The following is an 18,009-nucleotide window of genomic DNA, read 5'->3' as shown; positions in this document are numbered from 1 at the left end:
ACCCCACCCCCACCCTCTTCTAGCCTCTCTCTCTTCTGGAAGCAAGCAGATTTAGAAAGGAAACAGGAAACAAGCTCCCTTTTGTTCTAGTTTACTGATACGTGCTGACAAATAGGCATCAAAGATCTCAACCAAGATTTCCAAGGTAACCTTGCAAATCTGAAGGTAAACCAAAATAAAGGAACCCACAGTCTCGCAGAGTGAGAGTCAGACAGAGGGTCTCTGAGAGGAACGAGAGTGGGGTTGGAAGCCTCTGTAAAATATTACCTGGGCTCTGGAATCTAAAGTGATGGCACCAGATATTACGTATTGCTGCTAGATCTTCTCAGATTATTCCAAAATTCAGACTTTGATTCTTGGCAGGCCGTCATTCACCCTAGGAAATCTGGCAAAACTAGCTACCATTAGACCAGGAAGTTCTGATGGAGCCCGTAAAAGGCTTTTAAGAAATGAGCTGGCAGTGGCGGGGCCAAGTGTTTCAGGGAACGGTTGCTAGCTAAGCTGTAGCATCTCAGAGAGTTGCTGCCCTTGGCTTAAGACTGGAGAGCCCTGAGGAGTCTCAGCCAGGTCCTGAGCACATCTGGACCAGGATGTGATTCTGGGCCTATTGCTTGTGCAGAGTCAGAACTTAGCTCCTTTCTCAAATGGACCTGAACCTCAGGTTGCAGATGCCACCTGGTCATTGGAACTGGTGTCTCTGACACCTCCAGGGAGAGAAAGGCTGTGTCCCTGTGTGTGCCAGTGAAAATGGGGGGGGCGGTGAAGCGAGGAAGCAGAGAAACAGAGAGGAGCAGGCAGGCAGCAGGCTTAGACCCCAGAAAACCTAAGGGCAAGGAGGCCTAATGGAAAGGAACTTTACTTAGCATGACAGGGTCTGGCTTTGACCCCTGACTTCCCATCTACTCCTCCATTAACCTTGATACAGTCCCAATCTTGACAAGCTTCTGTTTCCATTATAGCATGGGAGCAATAATATGCACCAGATCGGACTGTGATGATTGAAATTAAAGGATACATGCATGCATGCCCACTACAGTGCCTAGCACGTAACTGATGCTTAATAGATGATGGCTATGTGTAAATCTAGTTTCCCTGGTGGCTCAGGTGGTAAAGCGTCTGCCTACAACACGGGAAACCGGGGTTCAATCCCTGGTTTGGGAAGATCTCCTCAGAAGGAAATAGCAACCCACTCCAGTATTCTTGCCTGGAAAATCCCATGCATGAAGGAGCCTGGTAGGCTACAGTCCATAGGGTTGCAAAGAGTCTGACATGACTGAGTGACTTCACTTTCACTTTCATGTGTAAATCCAATTCCTACTCCAGTAAGTGCTATGGCACGAAAGTGTGCAAGAGGGGAGGACAAAGGACTCAGCAAAGAAGACGGGGGGAATATGGGAAGCAAGTGAGCAAAAGAGGGATCAGGGCAAGTCTCAGCTCTTAAGTGTCTGCAGGGCAGAGGAGGTGAGCAAAATGTGAACCGACAGCCTTTGGTGTGGGTGTTTCCTTCCTGGGCCCTCAAGGCTGGATGAACAATAATCCACCAGGCTTCCTCTGAAAGGCAGCTGGTCTCCTGCAGGACCAAGGGCCATGGGACCCCTAAGGTTTGTGCCTGCTTCCATTTTCTCAGGGTGTAAGTCAAGCCATTGACTTGTAACATTTAGAAACTGCTGGGTTCTAGGCAGACATGTCTCTGGCCTGAGATTGTGCAGGTGAATAAGCCTCAGATAGATGGTGTCTGTTCTCCACCCCTTTCCATCCTCCGCCCCAGGATGCTCTGACCCGTTCTTTGAACTGAACTAGCAGAGAAAGAACCTTGGACTCTCTCACAAGTCAGACCAGTTCAGAGTCTGAGAGCAGAGAACAAGGATGTGCCAGGAAGAGAAGATTCATGCTGTGATCTGCTGGGTTCCCTGGGGAGCTTCGCAAGCAAGAAAGCGGACTGACGGGCTTGGGAGAGGAGGCTGTGGAGGAAGTCAAGGCCCCTGGGAGAGGGAGAGGGTGCTAAGCCAGCAGCCTCATGCCCACTCTGCCTGTTCCCTGGTGACCTGTGCTGGAGCCAGCTTACTGAGCTGCCTTCCACTGTCTGATGAGGAAAGCCCCTGGGCTTGATCAGGGGTCCTGGGAATAAAAGCTCTCACAGGTGTGTTTCTTGGCATGCGTGCTAAGTTGCTTCAGCCATGTCTGACTCTTTGTGACCCCATGGACTTTAGCCTGCCAGGCTCCTCTGTCCATGGGATTCTCCAGGCAAGAATACTGGAGTGAGTTGCCATGCCCTCGTCCAGGGGACCTTCCCGACCCAGAGATCAAACCCACATCTCTTAAGTTTTCTGCATTGCAGGTGGGTTCTTTACCACTAGCGCCTCCTGGGAAGCCCTGTTTCTTGGAGCCTCCCTTTAATCCCAGCTTACAGGCCCTCCTCTGCCATGATGCCTCGGGTCCTCTTATGATCCTGGGTCTCTCCAGATGGGCACTTCTCGAACAGGCAGTGCTTTCTGCTCAGGAAACCCTTCAGCAGCCTTCACTATGTCTCTCCTCCCAGGGTCTTTCCCTGCTCTCTTTGAAGACATAATGGGCAGAGGTTATTTCTTAAAAAAAATAAAAGCACAGTTGATGAGAATATTCTAAAAAAAGATCATTTCTCCCCTAAGAGGAACTCTGATGCCTGTTAATACAAATTCTTCCCCCTGATACACACGCACACATTTATTTATTTATTTTTTCACAAGATTTGGGTTGTACTTGGTTGTGCAACGTTTGGGTTGCACAAATGTTAACAAGTTTTTCCACCAATGTTTTCCACTAAAAACATTTTTCAGTGTCATTATCTGTTTTTATACAGCATGATTTTCATGTCCATGTCATATTCTTATACCAATGCCCCCATTATTTATTTAACCACTCTCCTATGGGTGGATCCATAAGTTATTTCCAACACTTTGCTAATATGCACAGTGCTGCCACAGAGAAGCCTCAGAAGTGTTCTTTCTGCTATATGTGCCTATTAACTAACTTATCCCTAAACATATCTGATGCCATGGAAGAATGGTGGGAGAGATGATCAGAACAGGAGAGGTGTTTTTTTAAGTCTAAAAAGAGTACAGGATGGCATTTTGGCTTCTGAGATTCTTTTCCCCCATCCTGATTCAGAATTCCTGCCGATGGGCATGACATGGGTACTTGGCCAGAGCTGACAAGATAAAGATAACCTCAGGTAATGGGTTTCTTCTGAATCTATCTGGGTATATACCCATCATCACATTCCAAATGACCCAACTGGTTCTTTCAGAGTCCACTTCTAACCCAACAGGGCGCGAATGAAGGCAAGCAATAATCCTGGCCTACCTTCTTCCTCCTGCTCACTCCTCTCTGCGTATATACCACAATGAAGTCATGTAAGAGGTGGGGGCTGGGGATGGGATAACTCGTAAGTAAGGTGCTGTAGCACCCAAGTCTACTTCCTTCATGAACAGGAGCACGTGACAGGCAACAGAAGGCTGAACTGACCTCAGACTTTGACATTACAACTCTTGAGCAGATTCCAATATCCATCACAGGGATTCCCAACCTCCTCTAATGCCTGATGACCTGAGGTGGAGCTGATGTAATCATAATAGAAATAAAGTGCACAATAAATGTAATGCATTTGAATCATCCTGAAACCATCCCCCAGCCATCCTCACCCCCCCCTCCCCCACCGCCAAGAAGTCCAAGGGAAAATTGTCTTCCGTGAATCTGGTCCCTGCTGCCAAAAAGGTTGGGGACCTTAAAGGACTGTCAACATAAGCCTTTAGCTTATAAGATTTTAGAGTGGCTTTTCACCTTCGTTCTGCTTGCCATTTTGTAAGCCAAGTACTGGTCAACAAGGGTATAAAGAATACAAGGGTATAAGAATATAAACTCCCTGAAGATACCAATATCTTTTGAATATCTCCATTTCTTAATGAAGCCCTGGCACAGCCTGTGGTGAATGAGTTCTCATAAAATAAGTTTACGAAGAGTCTGTACCCAGGATTGTACAGTGATCGTGAGAGGCATGCCACAGCCCTTGAACACTGGGGGCATCCATCTGAAGAATACAAAGGGCAGGGAAAAAAGGGCAACGTGGGAATGGTGAAAAGAAGAGACCTCCAAAAATAATGTTGCTAAAACAAAATGAAAGAAACACTTGGCAATGTTTATTTGAATCCAGGGCAAGCATGTGCTAGAACTGGAAAAATACAAGATCAGAAATTAATATGAATGGAATCCTAGGAGATTTATCCCATGAGATAAAGCCAAACGACTCATGGTTGTGACAGTAGCATCAGCAGTAGTGGGGGAACTCTACCTAGGTGCCAGGGGGGCAATTATGGTGTGAATGAAGATACTGCCACCTTAAGGGTCCTGGCTCCCTGAGTCAGCCAGCTTCCCATCATCATAGGTTCTTAGTGCCTTAGACTTGGAAAAGACCTTTGGGGATCTGTGAGTCTAGGTCTCTTTACCCACCAGAGCCAATGTGGACTTGGGCTTAGATAATCCTGGCTCTTTTTCTAAAAACCCAATGGCCCTAGCAAATCACTTAGCTTCTTTCAGCCTCAGCTCTTAGATGCGAGACACAAAAGACCTGTTTTCCCAGAGTCACTGTCAAGGTCAGATGAGTCGTGAAACACTGTACAAATGTTTGGTGTTGCTACTTACTGAGAATACAATGTATGTAAACCAGTAGGATTTAGTTTTTCTGTGTGGGGGTTTAAAGATGCCCTACACATGCTTGTCTGGAAGGCAAAGAAGATATGTGTCAAAATAACTACACTGATGGGCATGAGCTGAGTCTCTGGCTGTAAAAAATGATTTCATTCTTTGGAAAATGAAAGGGTCCACTTGTTGATCATACCTGTAGATCTGGCTTCATTAGAAAAAGACCTCCCTACATGTTCTGTCAACTTGCACTTTTGGGCTTCCCTGGTAGCTCAGTTGGTAAAGGATCTGCCTGCAATGTAGGAGACCCCATTTCAATTCCTGGGCAAGGAAGGTCCCCTGGAGAAGGGATAGGCTACCCACTCCTGTATTCATGGGCTTCCCAGGTGGCTCAGATGGTAAAGAATCCAACTGCAATGCGGGAGACCTGGGTTCAGTCCCTGGGTTGGCAAGATCCCCTGGAGGAGGACATGGCAACCCACTCCAGTATTCTTGCCTGGAGAATCCCCGTGGACAGAGGAGCCTGGTGGGCTACAGTCCATGTGGTCGCAAAGAGTCAGACACGAGTGCGCGACTAAGCACAAAGCACACACGTTCTGTGAAATTGTTACCCTTAGGCAGGGGTGTGCTGTAATTTATAATTTACAGGCTTTAGAAAAATAGTTATTTCTCAGCAAATTTGAAAAGAGGGAAATTACCTGATCTTGATAAAAAGCATCTACCGAAGAAACTAAAGCTAACATCATACTAAATGGCAAGAGACTTAGTGCTGTCCATGACTGTTCATAGCAGCATCACTCATAATAACCCAATACTGGAAATGACTTCAACAAATTAACAGTTTAACAAAGTCTGGCGCACTCATACCGTTGAATACTACTCAGCAATGAAAAGGTGTGAACTATCAATACTTGCAACAGCTTGGATGTATCTCAAGGGGGGTTATGCTGAGTGAATCAAAGCTAATTTCCAACAACTTCATACTATATGATTCCATTTATATAACACCTTGAAATGACAAAATTTAGAAACGGAGAACAGATTACTGGTTGTCAGGGGTGAAAAAGGAGGTGGACATATAGGAGGGACTCTTGATGAAACTGTTCTGTAACAACTTTTGGGGACAGACAGAGGAAACTATGTTTGTGATAAATGGCATAGAACTAACATATACACACAGTGTGTGCCAGTCAGCCCTAAAGGAAATCAACCCTGAATATTCATTGGAAGAACTGTTGCTGAAGCTGAAGCTGCGGGACTTTGGCCACCTGATACAAAGAGCTGACTTATTGGAGAATACCCCGATGGCTGGGAAAGCTTGATGGCAAAAGGAGAAAGGGGAGGCAGAGGATGGGATGGTTAGATAGCATCACTGACTCAATGGACATGAGTTGGAGTAAATTCCAGGAGATAGTGGACAGAGGAGCCTGGTACGCTACAGTCCATGGGGTTGCAAAGAGTCAGACCTGACTTAGTGACTGAGAAACAACAACAAGGTTGGAATATCTGAATAAGATCTGAGGATTGTATCAGTGTCAACATGATAGTCAATATATTATACTGTGGTTTTATTAAGATATTATCATTGGGGAAACTGGGTAAACGGTGTGAGGGATCTCTGTATTATTTCTTACAAACTGTATGTGACTTTAAAACTATCTCAATAAAAATTTGAATTAAAAAAATAGTATCACTGGGGTTAGTCTTGCCAGCAGCAGCTAAGATAGATGTTGTTTCAGGAAGAAACCAGAGACATGTCACATCGACCTATTAGTATCACAGTCGACTCTCAATGGAACCGGAGATGCAGGTGGTTTTAGGACATAAAAGGGAGAAGCCTTGGTGGAAACTCAGCACTTGGTTTTGTTTGTTTGTGTTTGTCTTTGAATGCAGAGAAACAAGAGGAGTAGAGAGTCCTGGAGAGTTACATAGGAAGCTTCCAAATGATATGCATACAGATAAAGTACGCAAATAAAATGAACACAGTCTCCATCAGGGTTCCACAGTTACACCTGACAAGAAGCAGAACTCAAGCCTCAAAGCTGCCTAATGAAGGAACTGAATTAAAATTCATTATAGGCAGTTGAACATTCTAGGAGAGCACTGTGGGTAATGCTTAAAAGCATGGTCTTAGGTGACAGTGGCTTAGAATCAATCTCAGCCCTGACATTTATTTAGCTTTGTGACCTTTGGCAAGTGACTGAACGTCCTTGGGCCTCAGTTTCCCCATCTGGAAAATGGACAAAATACTAGAACCTACCTCACCGGGTGCTGTCAAGATTAAACAAGTTAATGCTCAGAATACTGCCTGGCCCATTCATGCTTGATCAAGGTTACCTGCTCTTACTCTTATTACCCTTTCTAGGAGGATAGATGAATACCATCTCCTGGTGCAGGGCTGGATTCTCCAGCATGTCAGCCTTCTCCCTGTTTCTTCATTTCCTTGACCTGGGCCTCTGTTCACCAGTCAGAAGTCTGTAATCACCATGAAGAAAATAACCCTTAATGTTATATGTTGACTAAAAACAGTTGTTTGCTTACGTGTGCACTGAACTGAACTGAAGGTCTTCTGGGACCTGTTTGCCCTTGGGGTAATCCTGGGGCTCCCAGTAGCTATTCTGGACTCTCATGGTTTAACAGTGGATGTTCCTTAGGAAACATACATTGAAAATGCTAGAATGTAAAGCACTAGCTCAGGTGAGGTGGCCCACCTGCAGGTGCCCACAGGGGACTTATTAAACCTGTGGATTACAAGGACTTCCCTGGTGGTCCAGTGGTTGAGATGCTGCACTTTCAACACATGGGACACAGGTTCAATCCCTCCATGAGGAACTAAGATCCCACATCGGTGCAACGTGGCAAAAAAAAAAAAACCACCAGAATTAAAAAAAAAAAAATGGCAAAAACTGGATTACAGGTTCTTCCCTAGATCTTTAGAAGCTGCATTGATGGACATGGGGCCTGAGAATCTCCATGTTAACTACTGATGATTAGTTAGCACGGATGATTTAATAAGAAACACTTGTCAGATGTCTGGCACTTGAGAAACCCTGACTTTTCGTATCCTGCACACAAGCCTTCAAAGTAGTGCGTGCGCATGTGTGTGTGTTTGTGTGTGCCTATGTGCTTGCGTGCTCAGTTACTTCAGTCCGACTCTTTGTGATCCCATGGACTGTAGCCTGCCAGGCTCCTCTGTCCATGGGATTCTCCAGACAGGAATACTGAAGTGGATTGCCATGGCCTCCTCCAAGGAATCTTCCCAATCCAGGGACTGAACCCATGTTCCTTATGTCCCCTGCACTGGCAGACAGGTTCTTTACCACTAGTGCCGCGCGGGAAGCCCCCCTTCAAAGTAGACAGCAGCTGTAATTACCTTTGTGCTGTGCTGTGCTTAGTCGCTCTGTCATGTCCAACTCTGTGACCCTATGGCCTGTAGCCCACCAGGCTCCTCTGCCCATGGGAATACTCCAGGCAAGAATGCTGGAGTGGGTTGCCATGCCTTCCTCCAGGGGATCTCCCCAACCCCAGGAATCGAAACTAGGGCTCCCACACTAAAAGGTGGATTCTTTACTGCCTGATCTTTATTTTTACTCGATTCAAAACCGAATCTCTGAGAGGCGAGCTCTTTTAACCCAAGGACACCAGGTGAGTGCCAGTGGTGGGGACATTGTCTTGAATCAGCTAACTCAGAGGCACCGAAACTGGCCAGCCACTTCTCTACTAAAAATATTTCCCTCCTCCCTCAAAGGCCATCTCATGCTCTGTAGAGTCAGAAACCAGACCTGTTCATTTTTCTGCCACATCTGGCAGCTCTGAAAAGAGCTCCTTGCTTTCCCGAATTGTTAGGACTCCAGAGGAGCCCAGCAACTTCGGGTCTGTCTGCTACGCCATCCATAAAGCTATCAGTGAAATACAGACGGTGGTTTCCAATCATCCACTTGTGATGAGAGAAGGGCTGAGAGTAGGCAGGAGGCAGGATTCCTGTCTGGAGTTTAAGGGTGTAGATGGGTGGAGGGGGGAGTGTACAACCAACTGTGGATTCAGAGGCTATCTAATCTATAAGTGAAAAGAAAATAGTCCCAGAATCCTTCCCCATTCTTTCCCTAAGCCTCTTTTTCTGGCTACAAAGCTGCTTTTATTATGCTCTCTGCGTATACCCACCCACCTCCCCCACAAACACACTTTCAAAAAGAAAACTGGTAAGTAAGACTAAGCATCAAACCTAGATATGGGAAACGTTTGGGTCAAGAGTGAGTTTATGTACATCCAAGACCAGGAAACAAAAAATGAGAAATTAGGGTTAGGCTCTGCCCTTGCTGCACAGGTTTGTGGGTGGAGCATTTTTGGCTGATCTTTGAATCAGCTCATGTCCACGAGCATGTGCCATGGGTCTGGCCCTGCGCCCAGGCTTCCTTCATGGCTCAGTGGGTAAAGAATCCGCCTGCAGTCCAGGAGACGCAGGAGACGAGGGATTCAGCTCCTGGGTCGGGAAGATCCCCTGGAGTAGGAAATGGCAACCCGCTCAAGTATTTTTGCCTAGAAAATCTCGTGGACAGAGAAGCCTGAAGGGCTGCGGGCCACAGGGTTGCAAGGAGTTGGCCACGACTGAGCGCGCAGCCCTGCACCCAGCTGTGTGGCGCCCTTTCTCACTGCATCCTCAGAACAGAGAAGTGAGGTTGACAGAGTCACTATCTTTATTTCAGAGACAGGGAAACTGAGTCTCAGAGAGGGCCAGTCACTTTCTAAGGCCACACAACTGGCCAGGAGTAGTCAGCATCAAAACAAACAAAAAAAAATGGGTTACAGGATTCCACCCTAGTAACTCAGGTCTGCTCTTAAATTCTTTGTGCCAACTGGAGATGGCCCATCTCCTCCCAGCTGTCTTCTTTGCCCTCCCCACAACCCAGTGAAATAAAAGCAAGCCAAACAAAGATGATTTCTGAAATGAAGATTCCTAAGCATTTGGGAGGGCCCAAAGCTTTAACTAAACAGCCACTGTCGAGGGGAAAGATCAGTGTGTTACGTGGCAAAGGCCATGCAGTCACACACCCTGACCTAGTAATTATAACCCTGGGATTATAGGTTATATTTACCATAAACAAAACCTCCATGAGTATATTTATCATAAAGCTACTTCAGTATCTACAATTTAGAGGCAACATAAATGTCCAAAAAGAAAAAAAAGAATCAAGAGAAGAAAGTTGTTTTCAGAACTCTTAAGTATTCATGTACACTGAGCGGAAAATCAGCACTGTTATGGAAAGGTGAAATTGAGTGGGTCGTAGCAGTCCTGGGTATGAAGTCTAATAAGTAAAAATACCCATCATTTCACTGCACATGCTAAATTTCCATTGCTAAGCCATAGAAAGACCCTCTGTCATTTTGCAGTGTATACAAATATCAAATCACTAGGTTGTACACCCGAAACCAACAAAATATTTTGTCAATTTCACCTCAATTCCTCCTTTAAAAAAGGAATCAAGATGCTAAAGAAGACCCTCTAAATTACCTTCCAAAATGTGTCTGACCTATTCTTGAAAATTTGCTTTAAATTAAGCTGTAGCTTCCTGCAGTGTGTGTGCAGGATTCGGAATGGAAATTTTCTCTGATTAACATACATGTTGCTGGGGAAACCACATTTGACCAGTGATTTCCTGAAGAACGAGTGTTTATGACAATCGGTTTTTGTGCCTGGCGCTGTGTGAGGCATATAACATACGTTAATTACCTCATTTTATCATCACAGGAGTTCCTGCAAAATAGGTATTATTATCTTCATTTAACGCATGAGAAGGAGGCCAAGGGAGATGAAGTAACCTGCCCAAGGGCCTGGGCTAGCCCGTGTTGGAGCTTGGACTCCAGCCTAGAACTCTGTCTCCAGATGCTGCCCTAATCTGCAGCCGGCACTGGCACAGTCCCCTGAGCCTGTTCAGGGTGGTCGTGACCTAGACCAGCTATGAGATGTCCTGAGTGTCACCTCTCTCCAGATCCAAGCTCTTTCCACTTGACTGCTATGCCAGCGCCCCCTGAAATCAATCTGAAAATGGCTCAGATCGTTTGGTTTGGGAAAATTTCCCCCAGGAATGTAACAGCCACTTTTCAGGCCCACTTCCAAAAGAAGAGACCAGCAAGGTGTATTAGTCTCCTAAGGCCGCCATCGTAAAAGGCCACAAACTGTGTGGCTTAAAATAACAGAGATGCGTTGTCTCACAGTTCCGGAGGCTAGTCGTCCAAGACCGAGGTGTTGGTAGGGTTGGTTCCTTCCGAGAGCTGTGAGGGAGAATCTGTTCGAGGTCTCTCTTCCAGCTCCTGATGGCCTCCAGCATTCCTTGGCTGGTAGCTGGCCATCTTCTCCCCGTATCTCTTCACGTCGTCTCTCCTGGGTGGGTCTGTCTCTGTGCCCAGATTTCTCCTTTCTATAAGTCATATTGAATTAGGGTCCATCCCGCTGACCTCATTTTGACTTGACTGTCTCTGTAAGAAGGTTGCCAAAGGAAATGGCAACCCACTCCAGTATGCTTGCCTGGAGAATCCCAAGGACGGAGGAGCCTGGTGGGCTGCAGTCCATGGGGTTGCAAAGAGTTGGACACGACTGAGCGACTGAGCATCTCTGTAAAGACCGTCTCTCCATGTGGGATCACATTCTGAGGTGTTGAGGATTTGGACTCCCAACATACCTTGTCGGGAGGACATAATTCAACTCCTAATGGCAAGGCAGCCTTGGGGAGTGGGCTCCTCCTCCTCACTCCTGGCCCTTGGTAGGTCTTTCCTTTGCTCCCGTCTAGCCCATGCTCGCCTTTGGTCCAGCAGGTAAGGGCAAATAGCAGTGAATCAACTGTCAGAAGGAAACCAATGGCTCCATGAACTGGGTCTTCCGCCTCCCATCTAGTTTCCTTCATCTCATGCCAACAAGTGGCATGTTGCCCAGGCTGTCACCATGCCCTGCATGCACCAGAAAAAACAGAAGCAAAACAAGTGTTGGAGCCAAGAGAGCCTGACATGTTTTAGCCAGAGGTCTCGGTGTGGTTGCCTTGGGCAACATCTAACTTACGATTTCCTCTGTCTGAATGTGTGAGTGCTTGTACGAAGGGGTTCTTCAAGTTCCCGATTCTCTAACATGCTTTACTGCAGACTCCTGTATGGAGCTAAGAAAGCCTGCCAAGCTCTTTCTATAAAACCATACCCTAACTCCCCAAGGTTGGCAGTGGAAGAGGAATCTCCACAAGGGAGGCGTGGCTGAGGATTCACAACCCCAGCTCTTGTCCTCCAGATTTACCTGTCTCTTAGAAGTTGCACTAGCCACCACTGCTGTCACCAGGTTAGGCTCAGGGAAGGCACTCCTTTCCAAGTATGAAGGGAAGCTTGTCTTAATTCTCCCCTGCTTGGCTGGTTCCGGGATGCAGCATTTATTCAAACTTGTCAGAAGACGCCAAACCAGAAAGTCCAAAATATTTCTTTCAAAAGGGCTTCTATCAATAGATAAGGTGGTCTGGGAGCCCAGGCCCATCTCCACCTGTCTCCCTACCCGCCTAATAACTGCATCTTCAGATCCAAATATCCACTGAGGTCACAGGCAAGGACAAGCCCCCTTTCCATCCAGCCTGAGACCTGCCTTCCCAAGTCCACTGTCTCCTCTGCAGAGACCGGCCGACAGTGGCAGCACTCATTCCCTGCAGGGAAAAATCCTGCAGGAAAAAATCCGGGGCGTTAGCTTGGGAAGACCTCGTCGGAACATCATCTAGTCTCTGTGCCCAAACACATCTCCACAGGGAAGTGGCGGAATTGTGTTAGACAAGCCCTTTCTTGCCCTTCCCACCAGTTCTGATGGTCATTGCCTACAGAAGATGCCTGCCCAAAGTAACAGAACAGAATTCCTTTGGAAGAGGAACCAGTGAAACAATTTCATCCTTCTATTAGGTGGCGAGCGTTTATATTCATAAGCTGTTAGATTGAAGTGCATGGTAGAGATTACTCAATGAGGTTGAGTCCTTGTGTTACAGGTAGGAAACTGAGGCCCAGAAAGGGAAAGTGATCTGCATAATGTTGGCTAGTGGTAATAGTGAATCCAGCTCCTCTGGTTCCCAGCCCAGCACCCTTTAGCATATTGATCCCTGCTGTATACTAGAGCACTGCTGCTGCTGCTGCTGAGTCGCTTCAGTCGTGTCTGACTCTGCGCGACCCCATAGACAGCAGCCCACCAGGCTCCCCCATCCCTGGGATTCTCCAGGCAAGAACACTGGAGTGGGTTGCCATTTCCTCCTCCAATGCATGAAAGTGAAAAGTGAAAGTGAAGTCACTCAATCGTGTCCGACTCGTAGCGATCCCATGGACTGCAGCCCACCAGGCTCCCCTGTCCATGGGATTCTCCAGGCAAGAGTACTGGAGTGGGGTGCCATTGCCTTCTCCATAGTAGAGCACAGAGACTTTAAACCGTAATTCAAACAGAGATCAAGTTGCTACAATGTGGAAGAAAACTTTTCATGGATCATCAATGAACCCAAAATGGCAGTCTAAAATCTCCTGAGATAAAGGGCTCTAAGCACATGAGTGTAACAGCAGAGGAAACCTATTTCAGGGGGTTCCTAATGCTAGTCCTTTCTAACTCCTGGATGCCACTTATATTAATCCCTTTCTCCTGCCTTTCTGCTTCCATTTGAGTCAACCTAGTCACCATCATTCCATCATTCAAATACACTCTTGCCCTAAGAATAAAATCCCAGATCCTCAACATGAACCAGAAGGATCTGTGTGTCCTGGTTTCATCTTGCTTTTCTAGCTTTATTCCCTTTTACCCTTCCCTTCAGTCTCTCTGCTCCAGCTGGGCATGGCTTCTCAAATCTCCTCAAATAGGTGTAATCAGTCTTTCTTTCTTTCTTCCTGCCTCCCTCCCTCCCTCCCTCTCTCCCTGCCTCCCTTCCTTCCTATCTTTCCTTTCCTTTCCTTTCCCCTCTCTTTGTCTCTCTCTTCCATATGTGTGTGTTAATTGCTCAGTGTCCAACTCTTTGCAACCCCATGGACTGTAGCTTGCCAGGCTATATGGAATTTTTCCATGAAAAATCCATGAAATTTTCCAGGCAGTAATGCTGGAAAGGGTTACCATTCCCTTCTCCAGGGGATCTTCCCAACCCAGGAATCAAACCTGGGTCTCCTGTATGGCAGGCAGATTCTTTACCGTCTGAGTCACCAGGGAAGCCCTGTTCCCTATAGAAAGGGCTTCTATAGGGAACAGGGCTTCCCTTCTCCTTTCCACTTAGATCAGTGGTTCTCACACAAGGGTGATCCTGCCCCTCCCAGGGGACACTTGGTGATATCTGGAGATATTTATTTTTTTGCTTGTTACAACTGGCGTCTAGTTGGTAGAACACAAGGATGTAGCTAAACGTCCAGCAATGCGCAGGACATTGCCCCACCCCCACCCCACTAACAAAACATAAAATATTGATAGTGCTGAAGTTGAGAAACACTCAACCTTTGGAACCCAGCTTAAACACCACTTCTTCCAAGAAGCCCTTCCATGACACTTGATATTGGTTTAGGGCCCCTCCCCCCTCAGGAGGCTCCTACTCATCACTTCTCTTTCATAGCACTTGGCACATGGGAGTATTTGAGATAATGTACCATCTGCTTTCCACTGCAGTGTACCAGCTCCAGGATGGAGTGGAATGTTAGGTCCATCACCTCATCCCAGCGCCCTATGCGGTACTCTGTGAAGTTAGGCATCACTTTTTGTTTTGTTGACCCTGGGACACAGAGGAGGCCAGTTTACACAGGTGCCCTTTTACCAGGTGACATGGTTTCTAAGGGCTTCACATGCAGACCCACAGATACCTGGGACAAGAGCACGGTCTTGGCAGCCAGGTGGAAGGGGGAGGATATCACAATTCTGCCACCTCCGGCAGGTTACTTAATTTCTCTGGAACTGGATTTCATCATCAGTAAAAGAAGCATAACATAGAACCTGTCTCCTAGAGTTGCTGTGAAGATGAAAAGATGAGTACCACCTCTGACATAAGGTAGGAGATTAGTAATTGAGAGGAAGGAAAGGCAGGGGGACAATAGACCCTTAGATCTATTCTAAGGGTCTCCTGTAGCCCCCAGGCCCTGGGTAGCGGGCAGAGGAATGTGGAGGGGACATCAAGAGACTGCTAGTCAACCTGTCTTTCTCGACTTCTTCAGCTCTAAAATGTGCCTACCAACCTCTCATCTTACTTATCCCATGGGCTTGTTATATGCACCCCAGATAACTCCCCACCCAAACAAGAGAGGTGCCTAAAAATTACCTGTAGGTAGGGCTGAGTGCAGTCCAAACTGTCTTACCTCCTCCACCCTGGGTCTTCTTAAGAGCTCTGGCCTGCCACCGTTTCTTTCTTACCTGGATTCCCCATCTCCATCCAGATGTTTGGAAAGGCAGCCCATCTGAATTAGAGCCAACCCCAGATTCCTCCGTCTTCCTGGGCTCTGCCTCTAGTGCCAGTAGCGCCTCCACCCCTGTAACCTGCCTGGCCCCACCCCCTACATGGTCTGGACCCTGGTCCACAGCCAGGTCTCACAGCCCACACCCAATCAGCAGGGGAATTCCAGACATTTTCACCGAATGAGACCTGGAAATTGATTGCTATCATTCTTTCGCCCCAGGTGGGGAGGGGAAGGACTTCCCGTTTTCAGGCCTTTTAGCTTCCCCCTCAATTTTAGACATTCAAAACCTGTTTTTAAAAGAAGCAAAGGTTCTTTGCCTTGACTGCTCTTGTCAGCAGACAGAAGTGTCTGAGAATGGAGGGCTGGACTGGAAGAAGACTCTCAGCAGAGAACAGAGGACATGAGATGGGACACAGAGAAGTTTCGGATAGGAACCCCTTTAGCCCTGGGGGCAGCGTTTGGAGCCAAGTCCCACACAGGTAGCAAGCAGCCAGTGAGGTTCAAGGCTCTTGACAGAACTCCTCTCCGTCCGCAGAGCTGTGTGAGCACCAGGGCAGACTCCAGCAGCGTGGGGGCAAGGCAGGGGGCAGAGGGGCCTTGACTCCACAGCTAAGGGAGGAGAGGGGAGCGTGCTGGTGGCATCAGCTTAGCACGATGGACCCTACCGTGCCAGCAGCTCCGTGTTCTCTGTGACCACAGCCGCCCACACCCACGCCACCCACGCCCACAGGATTAGCAGCCTGCTGCTTCCATCAACAAGTCTGACTTTCCGCCTTTGTGGCTGGCGGAACCTGGTGGGGCAGTTTCCCAATCTGGATTGCTTCTGTTCCATTTCCTGGTTCTCATACCTTCCACTCAGTCTGCAAAAGGATGTTTCTCGTTTGGGTTTTTTTTTGGGGGGGGTCCAAAATGCTTGACAAAAGATGGTCTCTTAATCAGTTCAGATCCCTGGGAAGTTATTTAAGGAATCAAAACAGCTCTAGTTAGATCCCCTAAAGATTAAAACCCATGACTTGCCTCTATCCAGAGGATGGTTCTTCCATGGTGGGAGAAACCTTGGTGCAAAGGACCAGGGCATCGGCAGCCTCCCCCATCCCACCAGCCAGGTCTTGACAGGAAGCAGCAGTTTGACCTCCGAAGTCTCTGCTTTTATTTGCTTTGAAGAAGGTGCCCTGCTCCCCATGCCACCCACCCCCTTTTGAAACATCCCTCCAGTGTGTATAACACATCTTTTTGTCTTCCATTAATGCTTGCTAAAGGCTTGAGTGGTAGAAAGGAGGCCAAGGGAGCTCAGAAGGGCTGGGATTAGGGTGAGGCAAATGAGCCCCCTCCCCGCCCCGGGGCGCTCAGTCTCCAGGGGCAGGCTTCCTCACCCTGACCCTGGCCCTGCGACTGATGGCTGGTGAGAGAGAGCTTCCAGGGGAGACGGTTTACTCAGAGATGACTGAAGGGGCCCCACATAGGCACTGGCCAGCCTCAGCGGGGGGCACAACTCAACCCATAATGCAAGGCCAAGTAACTTGCTTGTGAAGGATATACGGCTTGTTGAAGAAGAAACTGCATCCTAGAACCCAGGATTATTTGATGACAGATTCCATGGCATAAAGCCCACTGTAAAGCCCCGGCACCTGTGATATATATACCTCTACTGGTCCGAGAGGAAGAACCGAAGAGAGATGTTCAGAGGCTGCCGCTATTGTGTTGATGACACCTTCCCTTTTTGCTGCCTTCCTCTGTAGCCTGCCTGCTCCAGGCCGAGCTGGTGAACTATGAGCGAGTCAAGGAGTACTGCCTCAAAGTCCTGAAGAAAGAAGGGGAGAATTTCAAGGCCCTTTACCGGTCCGGTGTGGCCTTCTACCACCTTGGAGACTATGACAAAGCACTCTACTACCTGAAAGAGGCAAGAACCCGACAGCCAACAGGTAAGGCAGCAATTGCTCTTTTCTTACCAACAGCCCCCTGGGGCAGCTCCCAGACCATCTCACCGCCAAGGTCAGCTTTTTCTGGCTGGCAGGGCCAGGCAGAGGTAGAAATGGCCAAGTGAGGGATCAGATGTGTGCTAGGTCTTGGAAGAAGCAGAGCACATAGAGTCTGTGCCTTTGGGATCTGAGTTCCAGGGAGCTTGGGCACCTCTTCTGTTTAAATAGGATATGGATTTCTTCATTTTTTCCATCCCAGAATCCATCCCTCTTTACTTATTCATTGAATCCATATTGCGTTCTTACTACGTGCCAAGATTTGTGCTGGCTGCCAGGGATGTAGGTAAGAAGACGCAGTTCCTATACGTGAGGAGTTCACATTCTGGTTGATAAGACAGAATACAAGTGGGTAATTTGGAGGGTAAACCCAACATTCTTCCAGGAAGAATACTCCTCCAGGCAGATCCCAGATAACAGAGCATGCATTATCTGTACCGTTCACTTAAGTCACGGCCACCAGCCCCACCATTCATTATATATGCCACAGATATGTACTGAAGCAGGGCCAAGAACTCTTCCAAGTGCTGGGCAAATAGCAGGGAATGATGCTCAAAGATGCTGCCTTCAAGGAAGAAGACAAACAGTAAACAGACAGATTGATAATGTAATATTTAATAGTAATAAGTGCTATAAAGAAAATAAAGCAGAGTCAAAGGATCAAGACTAAAGTGGGTGCTATTGTAGACCAGGTGGTCAGGAACACCCTCTCTGAGGAGGCATGTTTTAAACCTTGACTTTGACTTGCTGTTGCCATGGTTGTTCATATGGCTGATTTTTTTTAAATGCAATTCTCCTTCCAAGGAATCTTGTTAGAATGAATTTACAAATACCCAATATACTGGTTTTTTTTTCTTTTTTTTTAAAAAAAAGAACACTAATATCTTTATCCGTTGTTGATTTGTTTTCTGTATATAATTTGTGTTCCCCCAACTACACT

At 47.2% G+C, this 18,009-nt stretch overlaps 1 long non-coding RNA gene across 2 annotated transcripts in view; it reads left to right on the top strand.

The window, feature by feature from the left end:
- Window positions 1-18,009, top strand: part of TTC9 — an 81,901-nt gene that overhangs the window by 11,877 nt on the left and 52,015 nt on the right. The window contains exon 2 of one of the 2 annotated variants that reach the window (XR_001918647.1): window positions 16,833-17,015. The exons of the other annotated variant lie outside the window; for it this stretch is intronic. This is a non-coding gene — a long non-coding RNA (tetratricopeptide repeat domain 9). The remainder of the gene's footprint in view (window positions 1-16,832; window positions 17,016-18,009) is intronic. 2 annotated transcript variants of the gene reach the window in all.

Source organism: Capra hircus, chromosome 10, assembly GCF_001704415.2.
Source record: "Capra hircus breed San Clemente chromosome 10, ASM170441v1, whole genome shotgun sequence".
NCBI classification, from domain to species: domain Eukaryota; kingdom Metazoa; phylum Chordata; class Mammalia; order Artiodactyla; family Bovidae; genus Capra; species Capra hircus.
The sequence above is the reverse complement of the archived record's forward strand: the minus strand, read 5'-3'. Positions and strand labels throughout refer to the sequence as shown.